The sequence below is a fragment of the Bos taurus genome, chromosome 15 (genome assembly GCF_002263795.3).
Source record: "Bos taurus isolate L1 Dominette 01449 registration number 42190680 breed Hereford chromosome 15, ARS-UCD2.0, whole genome shotgun sequence".
In the NCBI taxonomy this organism is placed as follows: domain Eukaryota; kingdom Metazoa; phylum Chordata; class Mammalia; order Artiodactyla; family Bovidae; genus Bos; species Bos taurus.
In genome coordinates this window covers 9,224,126-9,236,765 of record NC_037342.1, presented here as the reverse complement: position 1 = coordinate 9,236,765, position 12,640 = coordinate 9,224,126, and the positions used below count along the sequence as shown (strand labels likewise).

General features: G+C 37.5%; 1 protein-coding gene and 1 pseudogene across 1 annotated transcript in view; both read left to right on the top strand.

Annotated features, from left to right (window-relative positions):
* The window catches only part of CNTN5 (contactin 5), a 1,670,765-nt gene that overhangs the window by 1,218,365 nt on the left and 439,760 nt on the right, over positions 1 to 12,640 (top strand). The window lies entirely within an intron of this gene.
* Positions 7,023 to 7,838, top strand: LOC107133148 (small ribosomal subunit protein eS24-like; annotated as a pseudogene).

The following is a 12,640-nucleotide window of genomic DNA, read 5'->3' as shown; positions in this document are numbered from 1 at the left end:
AACAGTCAGTCTTGACGTATTCCTTTTACTGATTTCGAACCAATCTGTTGTTCCATGTTACATTCTAACTGGGGCTTCTTGACCTGCATACAGATTTCTCAGGAGGCAGGTCAGGTGGTCTGGTATTCCCATCTCTTTAAGAATTTTCAATAGTTTGTTGTGATCCACACAGTCAAAGGCTTTGGCATAGTCAGTAAAGCAGGAGTAGATGTTTTTCTGGAACTCTCTTGATTTTTCGAAGATCCAGTGGATGTTGGCAATTTGATCTCTGGTTCCTCTGCCTTTTGTAAATCCAGCTTGAACATCTGTAAATTCATGGTTCGCATACTATTGCAACCTGGCTTAGAGGATTTGGGGCATTACTTTGCTAACGTGTGAAATGAGCGCAATGTGCAGTAGTTTGAGCATTCTTCACATTAGCTTTCTTTGGGATAGGAATGAAAACTGACCTTTTCCAGCCCTGTGGTCACTGCTGAGTTTTCCAAATTTGCTGGCATATTGAGTGCAGCACTTTCACAGCATCATCTTTCAGGATTTGAAATAGCTCAACTGGAATTCCATCACCACCAAGAGCTTTGCTCGTAGTGATGCTTTCTAAGGCCCACTTGACTTCACATTCCAGGATGTCTGGCTCTAGGTGAATGATCACACCATCAAGATTTTCTGGGTCATGAAGATATTTTTTATATAGTTCTTCTGTGTATTCTTGTCACCTCTTCTTAATATTATCTGATTCTGTTAGGTCCATATCATTTCTGTCCTTTATTGTGCCCATCTTTGCATGAAACATAAAGATGGTATCTCTAATTTTCTTGAAGAGATCTCTATTCTTTCCCATTCTGTTATTTTCTTCTATTTCTTTGCATTGATCACTGAGGAAGGCTTTCTTATCTCTCCTTGCTATTCTTTGGAACTCTGCATTCAAATGGGTATATCTTTCCTTTTCTCCTTTGCCTTTTGCATCTTTTCTTTTCTCAACTAGTTGTAAGCCCTCCTCAGACAACCATTTTGCCATTTTGCATTCCTTTTTTTTTGGAATGGTCTTTGATCACTGCTTCCTGTACCATGTCATAAACTTTCATCCATAGTTCTTCAGGCACTCTGTCTGTAAGATCTAATCCCCTGAATGTATTTGTCACTTCCACTGTATAATTATAAGGGATTGGATTTAGGTCATACCTGAATGGTCTGGTGGTTTTCCCTACTTTCTTCAATTTAAGTCTGAATTTGGCTATAAGAATTTGGTTATCTGAGCCACATTCAGCTCCCAGTCTTGTTTTTGCTGACTCTATAGAGCATCTCCATCTTTGGCCACAAAGAATATAATCAATCTGATTTCAGTGTTGACCATCTGGTGATGAACATGTGTAGTGTTTTCTCTTGTGTTGTTGGAAGAGGGTGTGTGCTATGATCAATGCGTTCTCTCAACAAAACTCTGTTAGCCTTTGACCTGCTTCTTTTTGTATTCCGAGGCCAAATTTTCTTGTTTCTCCAGGTATCTCTTAACTTTCTACTTTTGCATTCCAGTCCCCTATAATGAAAAGGACATCATTTTTGCTTGTTAGTTCTAGAAGGTCTTGTAGGTCTTCATAGAACTGTTCTACTTCAGCTTCTTCACCATTACTGGTTGGGGTGTAGACTTGGATTACTGTGATATTGAATGGTTTGCCTTGGAAACAAACAGAGATCATTCTGTCATTTTTGAGATTGCACCCAAGTACTGCATTTCAGATTCTTTTGTTGACTATGATGGCTACTCCATTTCTTCTAAGTGATTCTTGCCCACAGTGGTAGACACAATGGTCATCTGAGTTAAATTCACCCATTCTAGTCCATTTTAGTTTGCTGCTTCCTAAAATGTCAATGTTCAGTCTTGCCATCTCCTGTTTGACCACTTCCAATTTGCCTTGAATCATGGGCCTAACATTTCAGGTTCCTATGCAATATTGCTCTTTACAGCATTGGATTTTACTTCCATCACCAGTCACATCCACAACTGGGTTTTGTTTTTTCTTTGGCTCCATCCCTTCATTCTTTCTGGAGTTATTTCTCCACTGATTTCCAGTAGCATATTGGGCACCTACCAACCAGGGGAATTCATGATTCTGTGTCCTATCTTTCTTCCTTGTCATACTTTTCATGGAATTCTCAAGGCAAGAATACTGCAGTGGTTTGCCATTCCTTTCTCCAGTGGACCCCCTTTTGTCAGAACTCTTCACCATGACCTGTCCATCTTGAGTGGTCCTACAAGGCATGGCTCATAGTTTCACTGAGTTAGACAAGGCTGTGTTCCCTGTGATCAGATTGGTTAAGTTTCTGTGATTGTGGTTTTCATTCTGTTTGCCCTCTGATGGAGAAGGAGAAGAAACTTATGGAAGCTTCCTGATGGGAGAGACTGACTGAGGGGGAAACAGGGTCTTGTTCTGATGGGTGGGGGCCATGCTCAGTAAATCTTTAATCCAATTTTCTGTCGATGGGTGTGCCTGTGTTCCCTCCCTTTTTTTTGACCTGAGGCCAAATCATGGTGGAGGTAATGAAGATAATGGTGACCTCCTTCAAAAGGTCCTATTCAAGCACTGCCGCACTCAGTGCCCCCGACTCTGCAGCAGGCCACCGCTGACTCATGTCTCTGCCAGAGACTCTTGGACATTCATGAGCAAGTCTGGGTCAGTCTCTTGTGGGGTCACAATTCCTTTCTCCTGGATCCTGGTGTGCACAAGGTTTTGGTTTTGCCCTCGCAGCATCTGTTTCCCAGTCCTGTGTAAGTTCTAGAGGCTCTGTGGTGGGGTTAATGGCAACCTCCCCCAACAGGGCTTATGCCATACCCAAGTCTGCTGCACCCAGAGCCCCTTCTCCTGCAGCAGCCACTGCTGTCCTGTACCTCTGCAGGAGACACTGAGACATTTTTTGCTCAGTCTCTGTGGGGTATCTAGGTCCTGGTGCACACAAGGTTTGTTTGAGCCCTCCTAGCATCTCTGGATGGTATGGGGTTTGATTCTAAATGCAATTTCGCCCCTCCTACCATCTTTCTGGGGCTTCTCCTTTGCCCTTGGACGTAGGGTATCTTTACTTCCCTGATAGCTCTGTTGGTAAAGAATCCTCCTGCAAAGCAGGAGACCCCTGTTCAATTCCTAGGTTAGGAAGATCCGCTGGAGGAGGCATAGGCTACCCACTCCAGTATTCTTGGGCTCCCTTGTGACTCAGTTGGTAAAGAATCTGCCTGCAATGCAGAAGACCTGGGTTCGATCCCTGGGTTGGGAAGATCCCCTGGAGAAGGGAAAGGCTATACCCGCTCCAGTATACCAGGCTGTACATACTAGTACTAGATTCTGTACTGGGTATTAAATGTTTTACCCTAAACCCAGGAGACTTTTTCTTCTTCTAATCCTTTTTTCAGAGTTTTCAACTTATGGATAGTTTCAAGGAACTTGGAAACTTGTGACCAGAGCACTCTTACTGGAGGATATTTATTTATTTTAAAGAAGCTGAATAGTATTAAGTTTTTATGTCAAGTTCTGCAGGAATATAAGATACTAATTTGGCTTTCATTAATCCTTTATTTATTTTTCTATATCTCTGTCTGGAAAGGTTATTATCTTGATATGCTATAAGTTAACTAAAACCATCAAGAATCATTGGGTGATTTCTGAATAATTTTCTCAGATGTCCTTGCCAGTCAGTCATTGCATACAATTAAATTTATCCTCAAGCAGATTTATGAAAACAATTTGAACTTCTATCAATGGAAACAAAAAATTGTATCAAAGAAAATAATGTGCATTTTTTATTAAATCCTTTAATATGTCTTAGAAACTTTGAAGAATTATTTAATAAGTGCTTACAAATAATAAGATAAATTGCTTAAATACGAATCTAATTTAGACTTTTTCTGGTTGCCTATATGTAAACTTGATACTGTCATTTAGGAATTAAAAGTCCAAAGGATGTAAACTTCTGATAACTGGCATCATAATGGTGAATATAGCATTCTTAACATAAGTAAAGAACTAAGAACTTTGAGTTAGTCTTTGAATGGAAAATGTAATTCACTACCTTTAATCTGACTTCCTTTTCTATTATCAGACTAGTCTACTCACTGTCTCCATGCTATATTTCCTCATGCTGCTGCTGCTAAGTCACTTCAGTCATGTCCGACTCTGTGCAACCCCATAGACGGCAGCCCACCAGGCTCCCCTGTCCCTGGGATTCTCCAGGCAAGAACACTGGAGTGGGTTGCCATTTCCTTCTCCAATGCATGAAAGTGAAAAATGAAAGTGAAGTCGCTCAGTCATGTCCAACCCTTAGCGACCCCACAGACTGCAGCCTACCATGCTCCTCCGTCCATGGGACTTTCCAGGCAAGAGTACTGGAGTGGGGTGCCATTGCCTTCTCCGATATTTCCTCATAGTCTCCTTATAAATGTATCTCATAGTCTGCAATCTGGCACTGAACCTCAACAAACCACTCAAGGTGTTTTCTCAAAATTTGTCAAGTTTCTGTTTGTCAGACACACCAGATTTTTCTCAGTCTTCATCATTCTTGACCTATAAAAATCAGTTTAAGTCTGAAAATATTTTCTTTCTTTTCTTTTTTTTTTCAATTTACCTGGCTGCAGATGTTCCTGTGGGCTTCCTTGGTGTCTCACCATAAAGAATCAGCCTGCAATGCAGGAGACACGGGAGATGTGGGTTCAATCCCTGGGTTGGGAAGATCCTCTGGAGAAGGAAATGGCAACCTACTCCAGTGTTCTTGCCTGGCAAATCCCATGGACAGAGGAGCCTAGTTGGCCACAGTCCATGGGGTTACAAAGAATCAGACATGACTGAAGTGACTAAGCACAGCATACACAGATGCTCTTGAACAGGTTCATCTGTACTTTTCACTGTGTCTCTTCAATCTACTCCCTAAATCAATCATTCCATTTACCTACTGGTCTGGATATGTATTTACCCATTTGTCTGGCTTGTTTACACTTGGGATGTTTTTCCTGAAGGACTTAAGGAGGCTTATCATTCCAAGTGGGGTGTTTCCTCAGGATTCTACTCCTATGCCCCATCTATATTTCTAAATATTCATCTTTATTGGGCACTTCTATTTCTTTTTTCAGTTTAAAATTTCCTACAAACCAACTTCTTCAACTGATATCTGTTGTTAGAGATCACTTTTCTTCTAAAACACATAATGCGCATATTTCTGGATCAATCAGAATGCTTCTAATCTCATGTTTCATTGTTGTTTAGTCTCTAAGCCATGTCCTACTCTTTTGCCACCCATGGACTACAGCCGATCAGGCTCCTCTGTCCACCAGATTTCCCAGGAAAGAATACTGGAGTGAGTTGTCATTTCCTTCTCCAGTGGAACCTTCTGACCCATTGCAGGTGGATTCTTTATCAAGGAAGCCTGCCCATTTTCATGACTTCATACATATTCCATAGGTTTGGTAAGCCCTGTGAAATCTATTGCAATTTGAAATTCTGCAATTTCATTCTTCTTTGCACTTCTAATTACAACAATCTTTGCCTCTTGCCTAGATCAGTGGATTTCAAATACCGTTTTCTGAAGTTCAGAGTAGGTGAATAATTTTCTTATTCAAAATTCACTTTCCAGAGTATGTCTATGTTCTAGGCTATAGAAGATAAAAATGATCTCAGGTACAATACCAGTGAACTAGCTATAACACCACCTATTTTACTATCACTCAAGGAAGCTAACAGAAAACAAGTTCATAAGAGTGGCATCATTAAAGAGAATTAAACTAGAATGTATTTTTTTTTTAATTTTGTTTAAAGTAAATCAGTCACAAAGCCAGTTTTGATTTTCCACCTACTTTATGATGGAACAAGAAACTTAACCTGCATGTGCTTCTATTTATTCATCTGAACAAAGGGATAGTATGGATATTTGTCTCCTGGGGTTATTGTGAGTATTAAATGCATTAATAAACACAAATCAATTAGAACAATGCCTGATATATAGTTAGCTTTAGTAAAAATTAGCTATTCACACAGTATTTACAACACAAGTGTCACTGCATTTAACTAGTGTGTGGGTAATTACAGTAAGAAACTACTTTCCTAGACTATTACTATATTGTTTGTTGCTTCTGCTGTTATGTGCTGTGTAAATTCAAACTCCTCTGTTCAGAATTGAAGTTTTAATAGAGGTTGGGGTGAAGGGTAGTAGCACTGGAAGAAGTTGTATATTCCATCACTTGTCTTCACTGATATTATCCAATCAAAAAATACTGCAGAATTTTCTGACTCAATTCCTTCTCTTTTGGTTCTCTCTTCTGAGATACTAACTCTACTTTAATTCCTAACTCTGCTGCAAATGTTTGAATGACTTGCTTAAAATCACACAGCTTGTTCATTGCAATAAAGAGAATAAAGTCTACCATATAATAAGTATGGTTTGGATTTTATTGTAAAAGCATTTTCTGTTTGTCCATATTGAAATCCATCTGCCACATTCATAATACCCACCCACAACTTTATGACATTGTCATGCAAATTGTATTTGTCAGCTCGATATTTCACTATCCAGTAGAGCTCAGTGTCATCTAAAAATTTGGAGATTTTATTATTTCCACAGTAGAATACTTCTTATACTAAGATAATTTACAAAATTATCAACAAATTGCAGGTCCAAGTCACCCCCATAGGACTATTCCACTTTGCCAACATGTTGCTTCCTCTACTTAAGGTATTTCACAACAAAATATTTTTCCTTCATGTTATTTCTATTCACTATCTGTTTAATTTCAAATAACATTTTTCATTAAAATTATCAAAAGCTTTTGGAAATCTATAAAATTACATTTAATAGACAAGCGTTTAATACTGTGATCCTTAAACACTTGAATGAGAATAGTCTAGGGTGCATGTAAAAAACAGAATTATTGTCTACACTGAAGAGCTACTCAGAGTGGTCCTGAAAACCAGAGTTTTTAACTCCAAAAAATGTAGGGAAAATACATGATCAATCCAAAATTCTTTGTCAAGATGCAAGGAGTATTTCTGCTCCCCTCCCTCCCCTAAGAACCCCAGTAACCCTCTCTCAAGTGAAGCTGCTAGGAATAATTAAAGACAAATGGTCTCTCTCCCTAAGATGTAAAAACACTTCCTTTCTCAGGTCCAGTGAGTCATAAGGCCCTCCCAGAACCATAGTCAGCTATTAGACCATGCAGTATCTTTAAGAATCAAGACTGGAGCCACCATCATGAATAACACAGTAAATATACATACCAGGAAGTTAATGGTCAACAGACTACTTCAGTGGAAAAAATGGTCATTGATGTCCTTCACCCTGGAAAGGCAACAATACCTAAGCCAAAAATTTTTGGAAAAACCAGCCAAAATGTACAAGATCACACCAGACGTCATTTTTGTTTTTGGATTCAGAACTCGTTTTGGTGGGAGCAGGACAGCTGGCTTTGAAATGATTTGCAGTTCCTTGAATTACATGAGGAAGATTGAGCCCAAACACAGGTTTGTAAGACATGGCCTGTTTGAGGACAAGACCTCAAGACAACATCAAAAGGAATGTAAAAACAGATTGAAGAAAGTCAGAGGGGCTACAAAGGTCAATGACAATGCTGACAAAAAGGAGTATAGATTCTACAGTGCCTATGTCTGTGGTGATGAAAGAGGTAGTTTAAGATCTTATATGCAAGTTTAGATTGTGAAATTTAGATCAATATGCTGCTTTTAGTGGAGTATCCTCATAAATGAGTTGCCATGGGTGCCATAAGCCTATTCACTTTATATAGACAATTTTCCTAGCAGTTTCTAGGTGGCTCAGTGGTAGAGAATCCACTTGTCTATACAGGAGATGCAGGAGACATGGGTTCATTTCCTAGGTTGGGAGGATCATGTGGAGAAGGAAATAGCAATCCAATACAGTATTCTTGCATAAAGAATCCTGTGGACAGAGAAGCCTGGTGGATTATAGTCCATGGGGACCCAAAGAATAGGATACAACTGAGTGACTGAGCACACACGCATGCCTAGTACTAACAAGATTCCTATTTTCCTATGCTTGTCATTTTTCCTTCTTTTACCTTGCACTGCTGTTCTTAATATGATCTATCTGATTTTTCTTTGAGCATCAAATAAAGTATTTAAGAATAACCTTAAGTCTCCCTATGAATCATTTTAAATGATTTCCTTTCATTTTTTTCCCTCCTGAACTAATTCTCACATTTTGTCTCAGTTAATTTGTCTAAAATTGAGTAACTCTATGGTGGATATTTTAAGGTTTCCCTTATCCTTCAAGGTGATTGAATTTGCATCCTTATTTGTATCTTTATTGAATTTTATTATTATTTTCTTATCATTTTTATTCTCCAGTGCTAAAAATCATATCCAGGTTATTGAGTGCTCTAAAACTACTTCTTCTGGAAAGTCATTTGTAATATTTATAAGTGTTTCTTCCATAGTTCACCCCAATGAGATATTGGGAAATTTATCATAAAATAAGACTGATTTTTTAAAAAAGAAAACCACATACTGAAACTCATATATTCAAATGAGTACTGTGTTCTTCAAAGTAGAAATACTGGGAAGAAATGTACTTACACCAATATAATCTTGCCTTTATACAGAATATTTTAAAGCTGAATGATTCTTTTTGCTATTTTATAACCCTTGTCTCTTGGTGCTGTGGAAGGGAGATAGCAGCTGCATAAGTGGAAGGCTTGAAAATGATTAGCGACCTCGTATGCATCAGGCACCTTGCCGAAAGCATCTCATACGTTCTCTCATTGAGTCCTCACAACAAAACAGCGTTTGAGTTTATCTTTCTTTCACTGTTAAAAAATCTGCCATACAGAAAGAGGCAGCAAGTCCTCTTAACCTTATAAGTGTGTGACTCTAAAATGTATCCTGCTAAATGTTATACTTTATTGCTCAGTGATCACCTGGTTAAGGGACTCTCCCAAGGTCATAGTGTTTTCCCCCGGTGTCTTTATGCTTCCCTTATGATCTCAATGCCAAACTGGGGTCTTAGATTACTTCATCAATACTACCTGAAATAAAATTTAAAGAGTATGGTTAGAGATGATCATCCATATGAGTAGCCTACCTATCATTGCAGCAGTCTGCTTCTTTCCAATTTCATCCCTGTAGATGATGTGAAGATTTTTTTCTCCGTTCATCAAGTTTATGAAATTAGATAGCAAGAATGGAGTAACCCATTTAAGTAAAATTGGGGTTATGCACATCTTTGGGAGTGACAGAATTCATCTATAGAGAATCTAAAGGTTGCCCGCTATATTGTGTGTTAATTATCTGTCAAAATATCTGTCAAGAGAATACATAGCCTAATTTTCTTAATAATTAGTAGGTTTTTCCTAATATTATAGCACACTCTTTTCTTTAATGGTAAGTTCTTTTTCAAATTTCACAGTGTTAAAAAAATAACTACAAAGGAAAAGAAAATTAAAATTGCACCAAATCCAGGATTTTAAAAATATCTGTGTCACTGGTTTAATAAATAAAGCCAACATAAAGAATTATTTTACTGTCATCCTGACAACTCGATGATCAATATATATAGTACAAATTTTATAGATAGCCAACGTGAGAATTAGTCCTATGCATCACAAGTAGTATCTATGTGTCACCACTGTCACAGGTTCTTTTGATTTTGCTTTTGTTTAAATAAAAGACATGTCCTCAAGTAGTTTTCAGAGCATTTGAAATTCATAAGTGAGTGCAAGCAGAAAACAAGTTACAAAAAATTTAAAAAAAGAAAACATTGGGAACAATTTTGAGGATCTAACCTCAGAAATGGATTCTCAGATAGATCTGGTCAAACACAGACCCACTATCTACAACTTTATACTTGTGCCATAATACTTAAACCACTTCAGCTAAATTTTACTAAACAAACAATCATTTAAGTGAATAAGAAATCTGTTTTAAAAAAATCAGATGCCACAGAGAAAATCAGAGATCAGTCCTTTTTGCTTTTTTATATACTGGCTAAGTCATATAATTTTGCTTTTAATATCTTCCTGAGATAACTTCCCAGGAAAAAATGAGTAGGGATTATTTGGGAAGAGAGCTGGATAGGATGTGAAGGATAACAGAAGGGAATTTGGCATCACTTTTAAAAATGGGGTCAGACAGACAGCTATTGAGGCAGACTTAATTATTTTGTATTCCCAAATCTGCCTCATTTTAATTGTGACTTATCCTTGCTAAACCTTGGTTTCTTGATTCATACAACAGCTTTGAGATTGTTGTTAAGAATAAAATAATTATGTACCTAAAAAATCTGGCACACTATTTTTTTGTTTTTTGTTTGTTTCTCTTTTTTTTTTTTTTCCGGTGTTGAGGATTCAAGAAGAATAACATATCCTCTGATCCTCAAAGGACTCATGATCTAAAAGGAAAGATAGACAAGGCTATGGTTCTATTAAAAGAAGTCACATCACCATTTGCAAAAAGTAAAATTAAGAGACATATGATTTTATGTCAGAGGCACCAAGGGGACAGGCACTACCTCCACAGAGCCTTCAGGAGCGTTGGCAGAGTGGAGCTGACATTGCTGAAAAAGAATAGGAATTTGTCAAAGACCCCAGTGCTGGGCTGGCATCGTATAAAACATACCCAAAAGAACTAGATAAGAAAGGCAAATAAAAAGGGTAAATAAAAAAGCTTTATTTTTTTTAAAAGCAAAATCATTACTCACTTTCAATTTTTTCCTGTCTGAGGCTGGCTGTGCCTCTATGAAAAAGCATGTGCAGGGAGGAGAGATATTTTATTTTCTAGTGTTATTTTTGTTGTAGTCTAAATTTATTTAGATCACATCTTATGAACTAGGTAGTGTTTTGTGAGTTATATAGCAACCACATTGTTACGGTCTCCTATGGAAAAATATCTTTCTTCCCAAAGTGCTGATTTATGGCAGAACATATGGAATACAATTCATTCATTACTTAGCATTATGGAGAAAAACATAGACTCTGGAGCTGGATGTCATGAATTCATATCCTGACTGTGGCATTTAATAGCCATGGCTTTGGAAAATTTTTCAAACTTTCTAATTCAGTTTCCTCAGAAGTAAAAAGAGCATAATTATTGGACCAATTCAAAGTGTTGTAAGGATCAGAATTGATACATCTAAAAGATTCAGAAAGGTACCTCATGTATAGTAAACCCCATATATGGAGTGGATGTTATTTTCATTGCTATATTATCATTATACATTTGTATATTAGCATTATACTTTTAACAGTAATTAGTGCATGACCTTAAAGTCATACTAAGCCTCTAATTGTAGCTTTAAGTTTTAACTTATATATACAACTTAGGAAATCTTCTATAAAGTGACAAAAATCTTTCACAAATTAAATTATTGAAAATATAAAAAGTAATAATGCAACTGAAGCGAGTGAAAGTTGCTCGGTTGCGTCCAACTCTTTGTGAGGCCATGGGCTTCACAGTCCATGGAATTCTCCAGGCCAGAATACTGGAGTGGGTAGCCTTTCCCTTCTCCAGCGGATCTTCCTGACCTGGAAATCGAACAGGAGTCTCCTGCATTGGAGGCGGATTCTTTAACAACTGAGCTTTCAGAGAAGCTAATAATAACACAACTATTGTACTATGTATATATATGTATATACAGTTCTGATAGTACATTGTACTATGTACTATATTATATATATGTATTAGAAATATATATACTTCTAATAATACAACTAGAAGTCAGAAAAAGCAGAATCTTACAGATCATAGTTGCAGCTATCATTAATTGCTTACTCCCCCAAATCTTGATTTTCTAAACCTTTTTCAGCCTGTGAAAAAGGAGGTTAGTCAAATTGGGATAAGATGATATATAAATTTAAAAAATAAAAATAAAATAAAATCTCCAAAGACTTTTCGGTGTTAGAGATGCAACATTTGTATAGTCACTGTGTTTGCAGAAAACAGTTAGATACAGGTATAGTCCTACTTCTGGTTCTCTTCTAAAGTGTTTGCTGTTGCTGCTGCTGCTAAGGTGCTTCAGTCGTGTCCAGCTCTGTGCAACCCCATAGACAGCAGCCCACCAGGCTCCCCCGTCCCTGGGATTCTCCAGGCAAGAACACTGGAGTGGGTTGCCATTTCTTTCTCCAATGCATGAAAGTGAAAAGTGAAAAGTGAAAGTGAAGTTGCTCTGTCCTGCCCGACTCTTAGCAACCCCATGGACTGCAGCCTTCCAGGCTCCTCCGTCCATGGGATTTTCCAGGCAAGAGTACTGGAGTGGGGTGCCATTGCCTTCTCCCTTCTGAAGTCATAATAGAAATGGGATATTGTTAGAGATAGGACAATTTGCAAAACAATATCCCATTTCTATTATGAATCCTCTTCTGACTCACACACTTCTTTTGCAAAAGGAGGAAAAGTGTATCTTTTACAGTCCATTGAATACTAATTTCTGTTGCTTTTTAATGTGAATAGCTACATTCAATAACTATATTTGATGGTCAAAAAAAATTTTTTGTACTCTACTTTGGTTTAATTCTAGATAATATGTTCAACAAAAAACAGTCATAAGGAAACTTATTAATGTTGCTCTAGGCAAACAGGTTATTATGTCAAAAGAAAGGCATGAAAACTCAAACAGTTGTGATTTATTAATCATTTTAATAGTGTAT